We start from the raw sequence: 22,379 nt of genomic DNA, 5'->3' as shown, positions 1-22,379 counted from the left end.
ACTTTCTGGAACTGCAGCTTAACATTCTAGAACTGCCAAGTAATATTCTGGAACTGTTACATTTCAGAAATTTTAAGTAACATTTTAGAACCGCAACTTAAATCTTAAGAAGTGCCTGGCTAGCTCAGTCGGTAGAGCATAAGACTCTTAATCTCAGGGTCGTGGGGTCGAGCCCCACGTTGGGCGGTTGTGTTTTAGAGAGTGGGAATCCGTGAGTTCTGCATAGTATCAGGTGGCTGTATTGGGGAAGATCAGCTGTCGATTGCAAAATTAGCACTTCCATCCCAGTGTAAAAATACCTGTTATTTACCAGACTAAAATGTGCCTGCATTCTACGATCATGGCATGTGCTGACATCCTGTTCCTCAGATCATACTAAAGTCTGGTGACAATGCCTGTTGTTGTTCCAGAACTGAGACTTAACATTCCAGAACTGAAAGTTAACTTTCTAGAACCTAACATTCTAGATCGACCGCTTAACATTCTAGAAATTAAACCTAACATTCGAGAACTACAAAATAACATTGTAGAACTGTAAGTAACATTTTAGTACTACAACTCTTAAAATTCTAAAACTACAACCTATTGTTCTAGAACTGCAGCTTAACATTCTTGAACTTAAACCTAATATTCTACAACTGCATATTAACTTTGTAGGACTGAAACCTAACATTCTACAACAACAAAATATCATTGCAGAACTATAAGTAACATTTTAGGACCATAACTCTTAAAATTCTAAAACTACATCCTATTGTTCTATAACTGCAACTTAACATTCCAGAACTGCAGTTTAACATTCTAGAATTGCCACTTTACATTATAAAACTGCAGCTTACCATTGTAAAACTACATTGTAACCTTTTAGATTTGTAAGTAACATTTTAGGACCACAACTTATAAAATTTGTAAAATGTCAAACTATTGTTCTTGAATTGCAACTTAACGTTCTAGAAAGGCAGCTTGACTTTGTAAAATGACATCTCACCATTCTAGAACTAAAATGTAACTTTTTAGAACTGTAAGTAACGTTTTAGAACCACAACTTATAAAATGTTTAAAACTTCAACCTATTGTTCTTGAATTGCAACTTAACATTCTAGAATGGTAGCTTAACGTTCTAAAACGGCATTTTACCATTCTAGAACTACAATGTAACCTTTTAGAAGTGTAATGAATTAACATTCTTGAACTTCAACCTAACATTCAAGAACTGCATACTGACATTCGAGAACTTAAACCTAACATTATAAAAGTTCTAAAACTTCAACCTATTGTTCTTGAATTGTAACTTATCATTTTAGAATGGAAGCTTAACTTTCTAGTTAAGCAGCTTAACATTCTAGGACTTAAACTTAACATTCTAGAACTGCAGCTTAACATTCTAGAACTGCAGCTTAACATTCAAGAATGGCACCTTAACATTCTAGAGCTGCAGCTTAACATTCTAGAACTTCAGCCTAACATTCTAGAATTGCCAAGTGACATTCTAGAACTGCAGCTTAACATTCTAGAACTTAGAGCTAACATTCAAGAATGGCACCTTAACATTCTAGAACTTCAGCCTAACATTCTAGAATTGCCAAGTGACATTCTAGAACTTTAACCTAACTTTCTGGAACTGCAGCTTAACATTCTAGAACTGCCAAGTAATATTCTGGAACTGTTACATTTCAGAAATTTTAAGTAACATTTTAGAACCGCAACTTAAATCTTAAGAAGTGCCTGGCTAGCTCAGTCGGTAGAGCATGAGACTCTTAATCTCAGGGTCGTGGGTTCGAGCCCCACGTTGGGCGGTTGTGTTTTAGAGAGTGGGAATCCGTGAGTTCTGCATAGTATCAGGTGGCTGTATTGGGGAAGATCAGCTGTCGATTGCAAAATTAGCACTTCCATCCCAGTGTAAAAATACCTGTTATTTACCAGACTAAAATGTGCCTGCATTCTACGATCATGGCATGTGCTGACATCCTGTTCCTCAGATCATACTAAAGTCTGGTGACAATGCCTGTTGTTGTTCCAGAACTGAGACTTAACATTCCAGAACTGAAAGTTAACTTTCTAGAACCTAACATTCTAGATCGACCGCTTAACATTCTAGAAATTAAACCTAACATTCGAGAACTACAAAATAACATTGTAGAACTGTAAGTAACATTTTAGTACTACAACTCTTAAAATTCTAAAACTACAACCTATTGTTCTAGAACTGCAGCTTAACATTCTTGAACTTAAACCTAATATTCTACAACTGCATATTAACTTTGTAGGACTGAAACCTAACATTCTACAACAACAAAATATCATTGCAGAACTATAAGTAACATTTTAGGACCATAACTCTTAAAATTCTAAAACTACATCCTATTGTTCTATAACTGCAACTTAACATTCCAGAACTGCAGTTTAACATTCTAGAATTCCACTTTACATTATAAAACTGCAGCTTACCATTGTAAAACTACATTGTAACCTTTTAGATTTGTAAGTAACATTTTAGGACCACAACTTATAAAATTTGTAAAATGTCAAACTATTGTTCTTGAATTGCAACTTAACGTTCTAGAAAGGCAGCTTGACTTTGTAAAATGACATCTCACCATTCTAGAACTAAAATGTAACTTTTTAGAACTGTAAGTAACGTTTTAGAACCACAACTTATAAAATGTTTAAAACTTCAACCTATTGTTCTTGAATTGCAACTTAACATTCTAGAATGGTAGCTTAACGTTCTAAAACGGCATTTTACCATTCTAGAACTACACCTAACATTATAAAAGTTCTAAAACTTCAACCTATTGTTCTTGAATTGTAACTCATCATTTTAGAATGGAAGCTTAACTTTCTAGTTAAGCAGCTTAACATTCTAGGACTTAAACTTAACATTCTAGAACTGCAGCTTAACATTCTAGAACTGCAGCTTAACATTCAAGAATAGCACCTTAACATTCTAGAGCTGCAGCTTAACATTCTAGAACTTCAGCCTAACATTCTAGAATTGCCAAGTGACATTCTAGAACTGCAGCTTAACATTCTAGAACTTAGAGCTAACATTCAAGAATGGCACCTTAACATTCTAGAACTTCAGCCTAACATTCTAGAATTGCCAAGTGACATTCTAGAACTTTAACCTAACTTTCTGGAACTGCAGCTTAACATTCTAGAACTGCCAAGTAATATTCTGGAACTGTTACATTTCAGAAATTTTAAGTAACATTTTAGAACCGCAACTTAAATCTTAAGAAGTGCCTGGCTAGCTCAGTCGGTAGAGCATAAGACTCTTAATCTCAGGGTCGTGGGTTCGAGCCCCACGTTGGGCGGTTGTGTTTTAGAGAGTGGGAATCCGTGAGTTCTGCATAGTATCAGGTGGCTGTATTGGGGAAGATCAGCTGTCGATTGCAAAATTAGCACTTCCATCCCAGTGTAAAAATACCTGTTATTTACCAGACTAAAATGTGCCTGCATTCTACGATCATGGCATGTGCTGACATCCTGTTCCTCAGATCATACTAAAGTCTGGTGACAATGCCTGTTGTTGTTCCAGAACTGAGACTTAACATTCCAGAACTGAAAGTTAACTTTCTAGAACCTAACATTCTAGATCGACCGCTTAACATTCTAGAAATTAAACCTAACATTCGAGAACTACAAAATAACATTGTAGAACTGTAAGTAACATTTTAGTACTACAACTCTTAAAATTCTAAAACTACAACCTATTGTTCTAGAACTGCAGCTTAACATTCTTGAACTTAAACCTAATATTCTACAACTGCATATTAACTTTGTAGGACTGAAACCTAACATTCTACAACAACAAAATATCATTGCAGAACTATAAGTAACATTTTAGGACCATAACTCTTAAAATTCTAAAACTACATCCTATTGTTCTATAACTGCAACTTAACATTCCAGAACTGCAGTTTAACATTCTAGAATTGCCACTTTACATTATAAAACTGCAGCTTACCATTGTAAAACTACATTGTAACCTTTTAGATTTGTAAGTAACATTTTAGGACCACAACTTATAAAATTTGTAAAATGTCAAACTATTGTTCTTGAATTGCAACTTAACGTTCTAGAAAGGCAGCTTGACTTTGTAAAATGACATCTCACCATTCTAGAACTAAAATGTAACTTTTTAGAACTGTAAGTAACGTTTTAGAACCACAACTTATAAAATGTTTAAAACTTCAACCTATTGTTCTTGAATTGCAACTTAACATTCTAGAATGGTAGCTTAACGTTCTAAAACGGCATTTTACCATTCTAGAACTACAATGTAACCTTTTAGAAGTGTAATGAATTAACATTCTTGAACTTCAACCTAACATTCAAGAACTGCATACTGACATTCGAGAACTTAAACCTAACATTATAAAAGTTCTAAAACTTCAACCTATTGTTCTTGAATTGTAACTTATCATTTTAGAATGGAAGCTTAACTTTCTAGTTAAGCAGCTTAACATTCTAGGACTTAAACTTAACATTCTAGAACTGCAGCTTAACATTCTAGAACTGCAGCTTAACATTCAAGAATGGCACCTTAACATTCTAGAGCTGCAGCTTAACATTCTAGAACTTCAGCCTAACATTCTAGAATTGCCAAGTGACATTCTAGAACTGCAGCTTAACATTCTAGAACTTAGAGCTAACATTCAAGAATGGCACCTTAACATTCTAGAACTTCAGCCTAACATTCTAGAATTGCCAAGTGACATTCTAGAACTTTAACCTAACTTTCTGGAACTGCAGCTTAACATTCTAGAACTGCCAAGTAATATTCTGGAACTGTTACATTTCAGAAATTTTAAGTAACATTTTAGAACCGCAACTTAAATCTTAAGAAGTGCCTGGCTAGCTCAGTCGGTAGAGCATAAGACTCTTAATCTCAGGGTCGTGGGTTCGAGCCCCACGTTGGGCGGTTGTGTTTTAGAGAGTGGGAATCCGTGAGTTCTGCATAGTATCAGGTGGCTGTATTGGGGAAGATCAGCTGTCGATTGCAAAATTAGCACTTCCATCCCAGTGTAAAAATACCTGTTATTTACCAGACTAAAATGTGCCTGCATTCTACGATCATGGCATGTGCTGACATCCTGTTCCTCAGATCATACTAAAGTCTGGTGACAATGCCTGTTGTTGTTCCAGAACTGAGACTTAACATTCCAGAACTGAAAGTTAACTTTCTAGAACCTAACATTCTAGATCGACCGCTTAACATTCTAGAAATTAAACCTAACATTCGAGAACTACAAAATAACATTGTAGAACTGTAAGTAACATTTTAGTACTACAACTCTTAAAATTCTAAAACTACAACCTATTGTTCTAGAACTGCAGCTTAACATTCTTGAACTTAAACCTAATATTCTACAACTGCATATTAACTTTGTAGGACTGAAACCTAACATTCTACAACAACAAAATATCATTGCAGAACTATAAGTAACATTTTAGGACCATAACTCTTAAAATTCTAAAACTACATCCTATTGTTCTATAACTGCAACTTAACATTCCAGAACTGCAGTTTAACATTCTAGAATTGCCACTTTACATTATAAAACTGCAGCTTACCATTGTAAAACTACATTGTAACCTTTTAGATTTGTAAGTAACATTTTAGGACCACAACTTATAAAATTTGTAAAATGTCAAACTATTGTTCTTGAATTGCAACTTAACGTTCTAGAAAGGCAGCTTGACTTTGTAAAATGACATCTCACCATTCTAGAACTAAAATGTAACTTTTTAGAACTGTAAGTAACGTTTTAGAACCACAACTTATAAAATGTTTAAAACTTCAACCTATTGTTCTTGAATTGCAACTTAACATTCTAGAATGGTAGCTTAACGTTCTAAAACGGCATTTTACCATTCTAGAACTACAATGTAACCTTTTAGAAGTGTAATGAATTAACATTCTTGAACTTCAACCTAACATTCAAGAACTGCATACTGACATTCGAGAACTTAAACCTAACATTATAAAAGTTCTAAAACTTCAACCTATTGTTCTTGAATTGTAACTTATCATTTTAGAATGGAAGCTTAACTTTCTAGTTAAGCAGCTTAACATTCTAGGACTTAAACTTAACATTCTAGAACTGCAGCTTAACATTCTAGAACTGCAGCTTAACATTCAAGAATGGCACCTTAACATTCTAGAGCTGCAGCTTAACATTCTAGAACTTCAGCCTAACATTCTAGAATTGCCAAGTGACATTCTAGAACTGCAGCTTAACATTCTAGAACTTAGAGCTAACATTCAAGAATGGCACCTTAACATTCTAGAACTTCAGCCTAACATTCTAGAATTGCCAAGTGACATTCTAGAACTTTAACCTAACTTTCTGGAACTGCAGCTTAACATTCTAGAACTGCCAAGTAATATTCTGGAACTGTTACATTTCAGAAATTTTAAGTAACATTTTAGAACCGCAACTTAAATCTTAAGAAGTGCCTGGCTAGCTCAGTCGGTAGAGCATAAGACTCTTAATCTCAGGGTCGTGGGTTCGAGCCCCACGTTGGGCGGTTGTGTTTTAGAGAGTGGGAATCCGTGAGTTCTGCATAGTATCAGGTGGCTGTATTGGGGAAGATCAGCTGTCGATTGCAAAATTAGCACTTCCATCCCAGTGTAAAAATACCTGTTATTTACCAGACTAAAATGTGCCTGCATTCTACGATCATGGCATGTGCTGACATCCTGTTCCTCAGATCATACTAAAGTCTGGTGACAATGCCTGTTGTTGTTCCAGAACTGAGACTTAACATTCCAGAACTGAAAGTTAACTTTCTAGAACCTAACATTCTAGATCGACCGCTTAACATTCTAGAAATTAAACCTAACATTCGAGAACTACAAAATAACATTGTAGAACTGTAAGTAACATTTTAGTACTACAACTCTTAAAATTCTAAAACTACAACCTATTGTTCTAGAACTGCAGCTTAACATTCTTGAACTTAAACCTAATATTCTACAACTGCATATTAACTTTGTAGGACTGAAACCTAACATTCTACAACAACAAAATATCATTGCAGAACTATAAGTAACATTTTAGGACCATAACTCTTAAAATTCTAAAACTACATCCTATTGTTCTATAACTGCAACTTAACATTCCAGAACTGCAGTTTAACATTCTAGAATTGCCACTTTACATTATAAAACTGCAGCTTACCATTGTAAAACTACATTGTAACCTTTTAGATTTGTAAGTAACATTTTAGGACCACAACTTATAAAATTTGTAAAATGTCAAACTATTGTTCTTGAATTGCAACTTAACGTTCTAGAAAGGCAGCTTGACTTTGTAAAATGACATCTTACAATTCTAGAACTAAAATGTAACTTTTTAGAACTGTAAGTAACGTTTTAGAACCACAACTTATAAAATGTTTAAAACTTCAACCTATTGTTCTTGAATTGCAACTTAACATTCTAGAATGGTAGCTTAACGTTCTAAAACGGCATTTTAACCATTCTAGAACTACAACCTAACATTATAAAAGTTCTAAAACTTCAACCTATTGTTCTTGAATTGTAACTTATCATTTTAGAATGGAAGCTTAACTTTCTAGTTAAGCAGCTTAACATTCTAGGACTTAAACTTAACATTCTAGAACTGCAGCTTAACATTCTAGAACTGCAGCTTAACATTCAAGAATGGCACCTTAACATTCTAGAGCTGCAGCTTAACATTCTAGAACTTCAGCCTAACATTCTAGAATTGCCAAGTGACATTCTAGAACTGCAGCTTAACATTCTAGAACTTAGAGCTAACATTCAAGAATGGCACCTTAACATTCTAGAACTTCAGCCTAACATTCTAGAATTGCCAAGTGACATTCTAGAACTTTAACCTAACTTTCTGGAACTGCAGCTTAACATTCTAGAACTGCCAAGTAATATTCTGGAACTGTTACATTTCAGAAATTTTAAGTAACATTTTAGAACCGCAACTTAAATCTTAAGAAGTGCCTGGCTAGCTCAGTCGGTAGAGCATAAGACTCTTAATCTCAGGGTCGTGGGTTCGAGCCCCACGTTGGGCGGTTGTGTTTTAGAGAGTGGGAATCCGTGAGTTCTGCATAGTATCAGGTGGCTGTATTGGGGAAGATCAGCTGTCGATTGCAAAATTAGCACTTCCATCCCAGTGTAAAAATACCTGTTATTTACCAGACTAAAATGTGCCTGCATTCTACGATCATGGCATGTGCTGACATCCTGTTCCTCAGATCATACTAAAGTCTGGTGACAATGCCTGTTGTTGTTCCAGAACTGAGACTTAACATTCCAGAACTGAAAGTTAACTTTCTAGAACCTAACATTCTAGATCGACCGCTTAACATTCTAGAAATTAAACCTAACATTCGAGAACTACAAAATAACATTGTAGAACTGTAAGTAACATTTTAGTACTACAACTCTTAAAATTCTAAAACTACAACCTATTGTTCTAGAACTGCAGCTTAACATTCTTGAACTTAAACCTAATATTCTACAACTGCATATTAACTTTGTAGGACTGAAACCTAACATTCTACAACAACAAAATATCATTGCAGAACTATAAGTAACATTTTAGGACCATAACTCTTAAAATTCTAAAACTACATCCTATTGTTCTATAACTGCAACTTAACATTCCAGAACTGCAGTTTAACATTCTAGAATTGCCACTTTACATTATAAAACTGCAGCTTACCATTGTAAAACTACATTGTAACCTTTTAGATTTGTAAGTAACATTTTAGGACCACAACTTATAAAATTTGTAAAATGTCAAACTATTGTTCTTGAATTGCAACTTAACGTTCTAGAAAGGCAGCTTGACTTTGTAAAATGACATCTACCATTCTAGAACTAAAATGTAACTTTTTAGAACTGTAAGTAACGTTTTAGAACCACAACTTATAAAATGTTTAAAACTTCAACCTATTGTTCTTGAATTGCAACTTAACATTCTAGAATGGTAGCTTAACGTTCTAAAACGGCATTTTACCATTCTAGAACTACAATGTAACCTTTTAGAAGTGTAATGAATTAACATTCTTGAACTTCAACCTAACATTCAAGAACTGCATACTGACATTCGAGAACTTAAACCTAACATTATATTGTTCTTGAATTGTAACTTATCATTTTAGAATGGAAGCTTAACTTTCTAGTTAAGCAGCTTAACATTCTAGGACTTAAACTTAACATTCTAGAACTGCAGCTTAACATTCTAGAACTGCAGCTTAACATTCAAGAATGGCACCTTAACATTCTAGAGCTGCAGCTTAACATTCTAGAACTTCAGCCTAACATTCTAGAATTGCCAAGTGACATTCTAGAACTGCAGCTTAACATTCTAGAACTTAGAGCTAACATTCAAGAATGGCACCTTAACATTCTAGAACTTCAGCCTAACATTCTAGAATTGCCAAGTGACATTCTAGAACTTTAACCTAACTTTCTGGAACTGCAGCTTAACATTCTAGAACTGCCAAGTAATATTCTGGAACTGTTACATTTCAGAAATTTTAAGTAACATTTTAGAACCGCAACTTAAATCTTAAGAAGTGCCTGGCTAGCTCAGTCGGTAGAGCATAAGACTCTTAATCTCAGGGTCGTGGGTCGAGCCCCACGTTGGGCGGTTGTGTTTTAGAGAGTGGGAATCCGTGAGTTCTGCATAGTATCAGGTGGCTGTATTGGGGAAGATCAGCTGTCGATTGCAAAATTAGCACTTCCATCCCAGTGTAAAAATACCTGTTATTTACCAGACTAAAATGTGCCTGCATTCTACGATCATGGCATGTGCTGACATCCTGTTCCTCAGATCATACTAAAGTCTGGTGACAATGCCTGTTGTTGTTCCAGAACTGAGACTTAACATTCCAGAACTGAAAGTTAACTTTCTAGAACCTAACATTCTAGATCGACCGCTTAACATTCTAGAAATTAAACCTAACATTCGAGAACTACAAAATAACATTGTAGAACTGTAAGTAACATTTTAGTACTACAACTCTTAAAATTCTAAAACTACAACCTATTGTTCTAGAACTGCAGCTTAACATTCTTGAACTTAAACCTAATATTCTACAACTGCATATTAACTTTGTAGGACTGAAACCTAACATTCTACAACAACAAAATATCATTGCAGAACTATAAGTAACATTTTAGGACCATAACTCTTAAAATTCTAAAACTACATCCTATTGTTCTATAACTGCAACTTAACATTCCAGAACTGCAGTTTAACATTCTAGAATTGCCACTTTACATTATAAAACTGCAGCTTACCATTGTAAAACTACATTGTAACCTTTTAGATTTGTAAGTAACATTTTAGGACCACAACTTATAAAATTTGTAAAATGTCAAACTATTGTTCTTGAATTGCAACTTAACGTTCTAGAAAGGCAGCTTGACTTTGTAAAATGACATCTCACCATTCTAGAACTAAAATGTAACTTTTTAGAACTGTAAGTAACGTTTTAGAACCACAACTTATAAAATGTTTAAAACTTCAACCTATTGTTCTTGAATTGCAACTTAACATTCTAGAATGGTAGCTTAACGTTCTAAAACGGCATTTTACCATTCTAGAACTACAATGTAACCTTTTAGAAGTGTAATGAATTAACATTCTTGAACTTCAACCTAACATTCAAGAACTGCATACTGACATTCGAGAACTTAAACCTAACATTATAAAAGTTCTAAAACTTCAACCTATTGTTCTTGAATTGTAACTTATCATTTTAGAATGGAAGCTTAACTTTCTAGTTAAGCAGCTTAACATTCTAGGACTTAAACTTAACATTCTAGAACTGCAGCTTAACATTCTAGAACTGCAGCTTAACATTCAAGAATGGCACCTTAACATTCTAGAGCTGCAGCTTAACATTCTAGAACTTCAGCCTAACATTCTAGAATTGCCAAGTGACATTCTAGAACTGCAGCTTAACATTCTAGAACTTAGAGCTAACATTCAAGAATGGCACCTTAACATTCTAGAACTTCAGCCTAACATTCTAGAATTGCCAAGTGACATTCTAGAACTTTAACCTAACTTTCTGGAACTGCAGCTTAACATTCTAGAACTGCCAAGTAATATTCTGGAACTGTTACATTTCAGAAATTTTAAGTAACATTTTAGAACCGCAACTTAAATCTTAAGAAGTGCCTGGCTAGCTCAGTCGGTAGAGCATAAGACTCTTAATCTCAGGGTCGTGGGTTCGAGCCCCACGTTGGGCGGTTGTGTTTTAGAGAGTGGGAATCCGTGAGTTCTGCATAGTATCAGGTGGCTGTATTGGGGAAGATCAGCTGTCGATTGCAAAATTAGCACTTCCATCCCAGTGTAAAAATACCTGTTATTTACCAGACTAAAATGTGCCTGCATTCTACGATCATGGCATGTGCTGACATCCTGTTCCTCAGATCATACTAAAGTCTGGTGACAATGCCTGTTGTTGTTCCAGAACTGAGACTTAACATTCCAGAACTGAAAGTTAACTTTCTAGAACCTAACATTCTAGATCGACCGCTTAACATTCTAGAAATTAAACCTAACATTCGAGAACTACAAAATAACATTGTAGAACTGTAAGTAACATTTTAGTACTACAACTCTTAAAATTCTAAAACTACAACCTATTGTTCTAGAACTGCAGCTTAACATTCTTGAACTTAAACCTAATATTCTACAACTGCATATTAACTTTGTAGGACTGAAACCTAACATTCTACAACAACAAAATATCATTGCAGAACTATAAGTAACATTTTAGGACCATAACTCTTAAAATTCTAAAACTACATCCTATTGTTCTATAACTGCAACTTAACATTCCAGAACTGCAGTTTAACATTCTAGAATTGCCACTTTACATTATAAAACTGCAGCTTACCATTGTAAAACTACATTGTAACCTTTTAGATTTGTAAGTAACATTTTAGGACCACAACTTATAAAATTTGTAAAATGTCAAACTATTGTTCTTGAATTGCAACTTAACGTTCTAGAAAGGCAGCTTGACTTTGTAAAATGACATCTTACAATTCTAGAACTAAAATGTAACTTTTTAGAACTGTAAGTAACGTTTTAGAACCACAACTTATAAAATGTTTAAAACTTCAACCTATTGTTCTTGAATTGCAACTTAACATTCTAGAATGGTAGCTTAACGTTCTAAAACGGCATTTTACCATTCTAGAACTACAATGTAACCTTTTAGAAGTGTAATGAATTAACATTCTTGAACTTCAACCTAACATTCAAGAACTGCATACTGACATTCGAGAACTTAAACCTAACATTATAAAAGTTCTAAAACTTCAACCTATTGTTCTTGAATTGTAACTTATCATTTTAGAATGGAAGCTTAACTTTCTAGTTAAGCAGCTTAACATTCTAGGACTTAAACTTAACATTCTAGAACTGCAGCTTAACATTCTAGAACTGCAGCTTAACATTCAAGAATGGCACCTTAACATTCTAGAGCTGCAGCTTAACATTCTAGAACTTCAGCCTAACATTCTAGAATTGCCAAGTGACATTCTAGAACTGCAGCTTAACATTCTAGAACTTAGAGCTAACATTCAAGAATGGCACCTTAACATTCTAGAACTTCAGCCTAACATTCTAGAATTGCCAAGTGACATTCTAGAACTTTAACCTAACTTTCTGGAACTGCAGCTTAACATTCTAGAACTGCCAAGTAATATTCTGGAACTGTTACATTTCAGAAATTTTAAGTAACATTTTAGAACCGCAACTTAAATCTTAAGAAGTGCCTGGCTAGCTCAGTCGGTAGAGCATAAGACTCTTAATCTCAGGGTCGTGGGGTCGAGCCCCACGTTGGGCGGTTGTGTTTTAGAGAGTGGGAATCCGTGAGTTCTGCATAGTATCAGGTGGCTGTATTGGGGAAGATCAGCTGTCGATTGCAAAATTAGCACTTCCATCCCAGTGTAAAAATACCTGTTATTTACCAGACTAAAATGTGCCTGCATTCTACGATCATGGCATGTGCTGACATCCTGTTCCTCAGATCATACTAAAGTCTGGTGACAATGCCTGTTGTTGTTCCAGAACTGAGACTTAACATTCCAGAACTGAAAGTTAACTTTCTAGAACCTAACATTCTAGATCGACCGCTTAACATTCTAGAAATTAAACCTAACATTCGAGAACTACAAAATAACATTGTAGAACTGTAAGTAACATTTTAGTACTACAACTCTTAAAATTCTAAAACTACAACCTATTGTTCTAGAACTGCAGCTTAACATTCTTGAACTTAAACCTAATATTCTACAACTGCATATTAACTTTGTAGGACTGAAACCTAACATTCTACAACAACAAAATATCATTGCAGAACTATAAGTAACATTTTAGGACCATAACTCTTAAAATTCTAAAACTACATCCTATTGTTCTATAACTGCAACTTAACATTCCAGAACTGCAGTTTAACATTCTAGAATTGCCACTTTACATTATAAAACTGCAGCTTACCATTGTAAAACTACATTGTAACCTTTTAGATTTGTAAGTAACATTTTAGGACCACAACTTATAAAATTTGTAAAATGTCAAACTATTGTTCTTGAATTGCAACTTAACGTTCTAGAAAGGCAGCTTGACTTTGTAAAATGACATCTCACCATTCTAGAACTAAAATGTAACTTTTTAGAACTGTAAGTAACGTTTTAGAACCACAACTTATAAAATGTTTAAAACTTCAACCTATTGTTCTTGAATTGCAACTTAACATTCTAGAATGGTAGCTTAACGTTCTAAAACGGCATTTTACCATTCTAGAACTACAATGTAACCTTTTAGAAGTGTAATGAATTAACATTCTTGAACTTCAACCTAACATTCAAGAACTGCATACTGACATTCGAGAACTTAAACCTAACATTATAAAAGTTCTAAAACTTCAACCTATTGTTCTTGAATTGTAACTTATCATTTTAGAATGGAAGCTTAACTTTCTAGAAGCAGCTTAACATTCTAGGACTTAAACTTAACATTCTAGAACTGCAGCTTAACATTCTAGAACTGCAGCTTAACATTCAAGAATGGCACCTTAACATTCTAGAGCTGCAGCTTAACATTCTAGAACTTCAGCCTAACATTCTAGAATTGCCAAGTGACATTCTAGAACTGCAGCTTAACATTCTAGAACTTAGAGCTAACATTCAAGAATGGCACCTTAACATTCTAGAACTTCAGCCTAACATTCTAGAATTGCCAAGTGACATTCTAGAACTTTAACCTAACTTTCTGGAACTGCAGCTTAACATTCTAGAACTGCCAAGTAATATTCTGGAACTGTTACATTTCAGAAATTTTAAGTAACATTTTAGAACCGCAACTTAAATCTTAAGAAGTGCCTGGCTAGCTCAGTCGGTAGAGCATGAGACTCTTAATCTCAGGGTCGTGGGTTCGAGCCCCACGTTGGGCGGTTGTGTTTTAGAGAGTGGGAATCCGTGAGTTCTGCATAGTATCAGGTGGCTGTATTGGGGAAGATCAGCTGTCGATTGCAAAATTAGCACTTCCATCCCAGTGTAAAAATACCTGTTATTTACCAGACTAAAATGTGCCTGCATTCTACGATCATGGCATGTGCTGACATCCTGTTCCTCAGATCATACTAAAGTCTGGTGACAATGCCTGTTGTTGTTCCAGAACTGAGACTTAACATTCCAGAACTGAAAGTTAACTTTCTAGAACCTAACATTCTAGATCGACCGCTTAACATTCTAGAAATTAAACCTAACATTCGAGAACTACAAAATAACATTGTAGAACTGTAAGTAACATTTTAGTACTACAACTCTTAAAATTCTAAAACTACAACCTATTGTTCTAGAACTGCAGCTTAACATTCTTGAACTTAAACCTAATATTCTACAACTGCATATTAACTTTGTAGGACTGAAACCTAACATTCTACAACAACAAAATATCATTGCAGAACTATAAGTAACATTTTAGGACCATAACTCTTAAAATTCTAAAACTACATCCTATTGTTCTATAACTGCAACTTAACATTCCAGAACTGCAGTTTAACATTCTAGAATTGCCACTTTACATTATAAAACTGCAGCTTACCATTGTAAAACTACATTGTAACCTTTTAGATTTGTAAGTAACATTTTAGGACCACAACTTATAAAATTTGTAAAATGTCAAACTATTGTTCTTGAATTGCAACTTAACGTTCTAGAAAGGCAGCTTGACTTTGTAAAATGACATCTCACCATTCTAGAACTAAAATGTAACTTTTTAGAACTGTAAGTAACGTTTTAGAACCACAACTTATAAAATGTTTAAAACTTCAACCTATTGTTCTTGAATTGCAACTTAACATTCTAGAATGGTAGCTTAACGTTCTAAAACGGCATTTTACCATTCTAGAACTACAATGTAACCTTTTAGAAGTGTAATGAATTAACATTCTTGAACTTCAACCTAACATTCAAGAACTGCATACTGACATTCGAGAACTTAAACCTAACATTATAAAAGTTCTAAAACTTCAACCTATTGTTCTTGAATTGTAACTTATCATTTTAGAATGGAAGCTTAACTTTCTAGAAGCAGCTTAACATTCTAGGACTTAAACTTAACATTCTAGAACTGCAGCTTAACATTCTAGAACTGCAGCTTAACATTCAAGAATGGCACCTTAACATTCTAGAGCTGCAGCTTAACATTCTAGAACTTCAGCCTAACATTCTAGAATTGCCAAGTGACATTCTAGAACTGCAGCTTAACATTCTAGAACTTAGAGCTAACATTCAAGAATGGCACCTTAACATTCTAGAACTTCAGCCTAACATTCTAGAATTGCCAAGTGACATTCTAGAACTTTAACCTAACTTTCTGGAACTGCAGCTTAACATTCTAGAACTGCCAAGTAATATTCTGGAACTGTTACATTTCAGAAAATTTAAGTAACATTTTAGAACCGCAACTTGAATCTTAAGAAGTGCCTGGCTAGCTCAGTCGGTAGAGCATGAGACTCTTAATCTCAGGGTCGTGGGTTCGAGCCCCACGTTGGGCGGTTGTGTTTTAGAGAGTGGGAATCCGTGAGTTCTGCATAGTATCAGGTGGCTGTATTGGGGAAGATCAGCTGACGATTGCAAAATTAGCACTTCCATCCCAGTGTAAAAATACCTGTTATTTACCAGACTAAAATGTGCCTGCATTCTACGATCATGGCATGTGCTGACATCCTGTTCCTCAGATCATGCTAAAGTCTGGTGACAATGCCTGTTGTTGTTCCAGAACTGAGACTTAACATTCCAGAACTGAAAGTTAACTTTCTAGAACCTAACATTCTAGATCGACCGCTTAACATTCTAGAAATTAAACCTAACATTCGAGAACTACAAAATAACATTGTAGAACTGTAAGTAACATTTTAGTACTACAACTCTTAAAATTCTAAAACTACAACCTATTGTTCCAGAACTGCAGCTTAACATTCTTGAACTTAAACCTAATATTCTACAACTGCATATTAACTTTGTAGGACTGAAACCTAACATCCTACAACAACAAAATATCATTGCAGAACTATAAGTAACATTTTAGGACCATAACTCTTAAAATTCTAAAACTACATCCTATTGTTCTATAACTGCAACTTAACATTCCAGAACTGCAGTTTAACATTCTAGAATTGCCACTTTACATTATAAAACTGCAGCTTACCGTTCTAGAACTAAAATGTAACTTTTTAGAACTGTAAGTAACAGTTTAGGACCACAACTTATAAAATGTTTAAAACTTCAACCTATTGTTCTTGAATTGCAATTTAACATTCTAGAATGGCAGCTTAACATTCTAGAACTGCAACTTACCATTCTAGAACTACAATGTAACCTTTTAGAACTGTAAGCAACATTTTAGGACCGCAACTTAAAAGAATTCTAAAACTTCAACCTATTGTTCTGGAATTGGAACTTAACATTCTAGAATGGCAGCTTAACTTTCTAAAACTTAAACCTAACATTCTAGAAATACAGCTTAACATTCGAGAACTTTGTCCTAACATTCTAGAATGGCAGTTTAATATTCTAGGTAGGGGACCCCAAACTTCCCTTTCCTGAGCCACATCAACCAGCTCCGACTGGGGGATCCCGAGGCGTTCCCAGGCCAGGTTGGAGATATAATCTCTCCATCTAGTCCTGAGTCTTCCCCAAGGCCTCCTCCCAGCTGGATGTGCCTGGAACACCTCCCTAGGGAGGCGCCCAGGAGGCATCCTTACCAGATGCCAGGACTACCTCAACTGGCTCCTTTCGACGTGAAGGAGCAGCAGCTCTACTCCAAGCTCCTCTCGGATGACTGAGTTTCTCACCCTATCTCTAAGGGAGATGCCAGCCACCCTCCTGAGGAAACCCATTTCAGCCGCTTGTACCCTGGATCTCGTTCTTTCGGTCATGGCCCAGCCTTCATGACCATAGGTGAAGGTAGGAAAAAAAATTGCCCGGTAGATCGAGAGCTTTGCCTTCTAGCTCAGCTCCCTTTTCGTCACAACAGTGCAATAAACAGAATGTAATACCACACCGGCTGGTTCGATTCTCCGACCAATCTTACGCTCCATGGTCCTCTCACTCGCGAAGACACCGAGGTCCTTAAACGCCTTCACTTGGGGTAAGGACTTACTCCCTACCTGAAGAAAGCACTTCATCGGTTTCCTGCTGAGAACCTTGGGCTCAGATTTAGAGGCGCTGATCCTCATCCCAGCCGCTTCACACTCGGCTGCGAACCAATCCAGTGAGTGCTGAAGGTCACAGACCGATGATGCCATCAGGACCACATGATATGCAAAAAGCAGCAATGAGATCCTGAGCCCACCAAACTGCAACCCCTCCCCGCCCCAACTACGCCTTGACATCCTGTCCATAAATACTACAAACAGGATTGGTGACAAAGCGCAGCCTTGGCAGAGGCCAACCCTCACCTGGAACAAGTCTGACTTACTGCCGAGTTCCTGGACACAGCTCTCGCTTTGGTCATACAGAGATTGGATGGCCCTGAGAAGGGACCCCCTCACCCCATACTCCCGCAGCACCTCCCACAGTTTCTCCTAGGGGACCCGGTCATACGCCTTCTCCAGATCCACAAAACACATGTAGACTGGTTGGGCATACTCCCAGGCTCCCTCCAGGATCCTTGCGAGAGTAAAGATCTGATCCGTTGTTCCACGACCAGGGCGGAATCCGCATTGTTCCTCCTCAAACCGAGGTTCAACTATCGGCCGTACCATCCTCTCCAGGACCTTGGAGTAGACTGTACAAGGGAGGCTGAGAAGTGTGATACCCCTGTAATTGGCAGACACCCTCTTGTCCCCCTTTATGGATGAGGGAAACCTCTTCAATAAGGGAGAGGCCACTCCTTAGGCACTGTTCCAGACTTCCACGCAATGTTGAAGAGGCGTGTCAACCAAGACAGCCCCTCCACACCCAGAGCTTTCAGCATTTCTGGACAGATCTCATCAATCCCTGGTGCTTTGATGCTGTGGAGTTGTTTTACTACCTCAGCGTCCTCCACCAGGGAAATTGACGACAATCCCCCATCATCCTCCAGCTCTGCCTCCACCACAGAGGACGTGTCAGCTGGATTTAGGAGTTTTTCAAAGTGCTCCTTCCACCGCTCTATTACCTCCCCAGTTGAGGTCAACAACGTTTCATCGTTACTGTATACAGCTTGGATGAGTCCCCGCATCCCCCTCCTAAGGTGGCGAATGGTTTTCCAGAAGCACCTTGGTGCCGACCAAAAGTTTTTCTCCATGTCTTCTCCAAACTTCTCCCACACCCGCTGTTTTGCCTCTGTCACGGCAGAGGCTGCAGCCCTTCGGGCCCGTCTATAACTTGCAACTGCCTCCGGAGTCCCCCGGGATAACATATCTCGGAAAGACTCCTTCAGTCAAAAGGCTTCCCTGACCACTGGTGTCCACCAGGGTGTTTGTGGGTTGCCGCCCCTTGAGGCACCTAAGACCCTAAGACCACAGCTCCCCGCCGCAGCTTCAGCAATGGAAACTTTGAACATTGTCCACTCAGGTTCAATGCCCTCAGCCTCCACAGGGGTGCACAAATTCTCTGCCGCAGGTGTGAGTTGAAAGTCCGTCGGACAGGGGCCTCCTCCAGACTTTACCAATTTGCCCGCACTACGTGTTTGGGCTTACCAGGTCTGTCCAGAGTCCTCTCCCATCCCCTGACCCAACTCACCACCAAACGGTGATCAGTTGACAGCTCTGCCCCTCTCTTCACCCGAGTGTCCAAAACATATGGCTTCAGATCAGATGAAACAATTATAACATCGATCATTGACCTTTGGCCTAGGTTGCTCTGGTACTAAGTACACTTATGAGCATCCCTATGTACGAACATGGTGTTTGTTATGGACGATCCATGACTAGCACAGAAGTCCAACAACAGACAACCACTCTGGTTCAGATCAGGGAGGCTGTTCCTCCCAATCACGCCTCTCCAAGTATCTCCATCATTGCCCACATGTGCGTTGAAGTCCCCCAGCAGAACTATGGAGGCCCCTACTGGAGCCCCATACAGGACTCCATTCAAGGTCTCCAAGAAGGCAGAGTACTCCGAACTCTTGTTTGCTGCATACACACAAACAACAGTCAGAGTTCCCCCCCCCCCCCCCTCCCATCACCCGCAGGCATAGGGAGGCGACCCTCTCGTCCACCGGGGTAAACTCCAACGCAGCGGTGCTCAGCCGGGGGCTTGTGAGTATCCCCACACCCGCCCAGCGGCTCACACCCTGGGCAACTCCGGAGTAGGACAGAGTCCAACCCCTATCCAGGAGTAAGGTTTCAGAACCGAGACTGTGCGTAGAGGTAAGCCCCACCAGATCTAACTGGTAGCGCTCCACCTCCTGCACAAGTTCCGGCTCCTTCCCCCACAGAGAGGTGACGTTCCACGTCCCCAGAGCCAGCTTCTGCCGCCCGGGTCTGGTCCGTCGAGGCCCCTGACCTTCACCGCCACCCCTATGACAGCGCACCCGACCCCAGCGGTTCCTTCCTTAACAGTAATTAGCCTGTACCTATGTTAATATTAACTAGCCATTTAGTTAGGTTGCTTACGTCTTTAAGCTCAGTTGGAGGTGCACAGTAACGCTCAGCCATCACTGGAAAGGGCTTCTCATAGACTTAGACGTCATACCCACTGATCGTAAGCCTTCATCTTTACAACTGGTCTGTCCTTACCCCCATTCCCCGGCGTCACGCCTGACGTCACAGGGCCTTGACAGCCACAGCACGCATCACCAGCTCCTCTCTGTCAGTACCTTGCAACTGCCCATGGAGTCCTCCGGGATAACATATCCTGGAAAGACTCCATCAGTCGGACAGCTTCCCTGACCATCTGTGTCCACCAGGGTGTTTGTGGGTTGCCGCCCCTTGAGGCACCTAAGACCCTTAGACCACAACTCCCCGCCGCAGCTTCAGCAATGGAAACTTTGAACATTGTCTACTCAGGTTCAATGCCCCCAGTCTCCACAGGGATGCACGAAAAGCTCCGCCGGAGGTGTGAGTTGAAAGTCCGTCGGACAGGGGCCTCCTCCAGACTTTACCAATTTACCCACACTACGCGTTTGGGCTTACCAGGTCTGTCCAGAGTCCTCCCCCATCCCCTGACCCAACTCACCACCAGATGGTGATCAGTTGACAGCTCTGCCCCTCTCTTCACCCGAGTGTCCAAAACATACGGCCTCAGATCAGATGAAACGATAATAACATCGATCATTGACCTTTGGCCTAGGGTGCTCTGGTACTAAGTACACTTATGAGCCTCCCTATGTTCGAACATGGTGTTTGTGATGCACAATCCATGACTAGCACAGAAGTCCAACAACAGACAACCATTCTAGTTCAGATCAGGGAGGCCGTTCCTCCCAATCATGCCTCTCCAAGTATCTCCATCATTGCCCATGTGTGCGTTGAAGTCCCCCGGCAGAACTACGGAGTCCCCTACTGGAGCCCCATACAGGACTCCATTCAAGGTCTCCAAGAAGGCAGAGTACTCCGAACTCTTGTTTGCTGCATACACACAAACAACAGTCAGAGTTCCCCCCCCCCCCCCCATCACCCGCAGGCATAGGGAGGCGACCCTCTCGTCCACCGGGGTAAACTCCAACGCAGCAGTGCTCAGCCGGAGGCTTGTGAGTATCCCCACACCCGCCCAGCGGCTCACACCCTGGGCAACTCCGGAGTAGTACAGAGTCCAACCCCTATCCAGGAGTAAGGTTTCAGAACCGAGACTGTGCGTAGAGGTAAGCCCCACCAGATCTAACTGGTAGCGCTCCACCTCCCGCACAAGTTCCGGCTCCTTCCCCCACAGAGAGGTGACGTTCCACGTCCCCAGAGCCAGCTTCTGCCGCCCGGGTCTGGTCCGTCGAGGCCCCTGACCTTTGCCGCCACCCCTATGACAGAGCACCCGACCCCAGCAGTTCCTCCCTTAACAGTAATTAGCCTGTACCTATGTTAATATTAACTAACCATTTAGTTAGGTTGCTTACGTCTTTAAGCTCAGTTGGAGGGTGCACAGTAACGCTCAGCCATCACTGGAAAGGGCTTCTGATAGACTTGGACACCATACCCACTGATTGTAAGCCTTCATCTTTACAACTGGTCTGTCCTTACCCCCATTCCCCGGCGTCCCGCCTGACGTCACAGGGCCTCGACAGCCACGGCACGCATCACCAGCTCCCCCTGGCGGGGATTGGGTTGTGTCCCCCATGTGCCTGCTCCCTCTGTCAGTCATGTCTCAGGCGATCTCTGCCTTTTCATCCATGTGTCTGCAGGCTTCACAAAACCCCGGTGCACATACATCCTTCACCCCTTCCTCCCCTCTTCTACCGTTCCTTCAACTGTTCCTGGCCAATCGGCTTTTGCTCCCTCCATTTCCAAGATGGCCTCAATTCCAGTGCCGCATCCAGCAACTCAAAGGGACCTCCCTAACATTGTGATTGACAATCCTCAGCCTTATTTCCAACTGGTCTGGACTAGGAGTTGCTCCACCTAGTCGTGGGTCTCCCCCGAGGCCTCCTCCCAGCTGGACATCCCTCCACCTAGTCGTGGGTCTCCCCCGAGGCCTCCTCCCAGCTGGACGTCCCTCCACCTAGTCGTGGGTCTCCCCCGAGGCCTCCTCCCAGCTGGACGTCCCTCCACCTAGTCGTGGGTCTCCCCCGAGGCCTCCTCCCAGCTGGACGTCCCTCCACCTAGTCGTGGGTCTCCCCCGAGGCCTCCTCCCAGCTGGACGTCTCTTCCAAGATCCTTGTGAGTATCCCCACACCCGCCCGGCGCCTCACACCCTGTGCAACTCCGGAGTAGTA

General features: G+C 39.4%; 8 non-coding genes across 8 annotated transcripts; all 8 read left to right on the top strand.

Moving 5' to 3' along the window:
* Positions 1-1,723: 1,723 nt before the first annotated feature.
* trnak-cuu (transfer RNA lysine (anticodon CUU)) lies at positions 1,724-1,796 on the top strand. The gene has a single exon. It is a non-coding gene; the product is annotated as a tRNA-Lys (tRNA).
* Positions 1,797-3,244: 1,448 nt separating this feature from the next.
* On the top strand, positions 3,245-3,317 carry trnak-cuu (transfer RNA lysine (anticodon CUU)). The gene has a single exon. It is a non-coding gene; the product is annotated as a tRNA-Lys (tRNA).
* Positions 3,318-4,854: 1,537 nt separating this feature from the next.
* Positions 4,855-4,927, top strand: trnak-cuu (transfer RNA lysine (anticodon CUU)). The gene has a single exon. It is a non-coding gene; the product is annotated as a tRNA-Lys (tRNA).
* A 1,537-nt stretch (positions 4,928-6,464) lies between these two features.
* Positions 6,465-6,537, top strand: trnak-cuu (transfer RNA lysine (anticodon CUU)). Its single transcript has one exon. It is a non-coding gene; the product is annotated as a tRNA-Lys (tRNA).
* A 1,451-nt stretch (positions 6,538-7,988) lies between these two features.
* Positions 7,989-8,061, top strand: trnak-cuu (transfer RNA lysine (anticodon CUU)). Its single transcript has one exon. It is a non-coding gene; the product is annotated as a tRNA-Lys (tRNA).
* A 3,123-nt stretch (positions 8,062-11,184) lies between these two features.
* trnak-cuu (transfer RNA lysine (anticodon CUU)) lies at positions 11,185-11,257 on the top strand. Its single transcript has one exon. It is a non-coding gene; the product is annotated as a tRNA-Lys (tRNA).
* Positions 11,258-14,402: 3,145 nt separating this feature from the next.
* trnak-cuu (transfer RNA lysine (anticodon CUU)) lies at positions 14,403-14,475 on the top strand. The gene has a single exon. It is a non-coding gene; the product is annotated as a tRNA-Lys (tRNA).
* Positions 14,476-16,010: 1,535 nt separating this feature from the next.
* trnak-cuu (transfer RNA lysine (anticodon CUU)) lies at positions 16,011-16,083 on the top strand. The gene has a single exon. It is a non-coding gene; the product is annotated as a tRNA-Lys (tRNA).
* The last annotated feature ends 6,296 nt before the right edge of the window (positions 16,084-22,379 follow it).

This window comes from Etheostoma spectabile, unplaced genomic scaffold, assembly GCF_008692095.1.
Source record: "Etheostoma spectabile isolate EspeVRDwgs_2016 unplaced genomic scaffold, UIUC_Espe_1.0 scaffold00018645, whole genome shotgun sequence".
NCBI classification, from domain to species: Eukaryota; Metazoa; Chordata; class Actinopteri; order Perciformes; family Percidae; genus Etheostoma; species Etheostoma spectabile.
The sequence above is the reverse complement of the archived record's forward strand: the minus strand, read 5'-3'. Positions and strand labels throughout refer to the sequence as shown.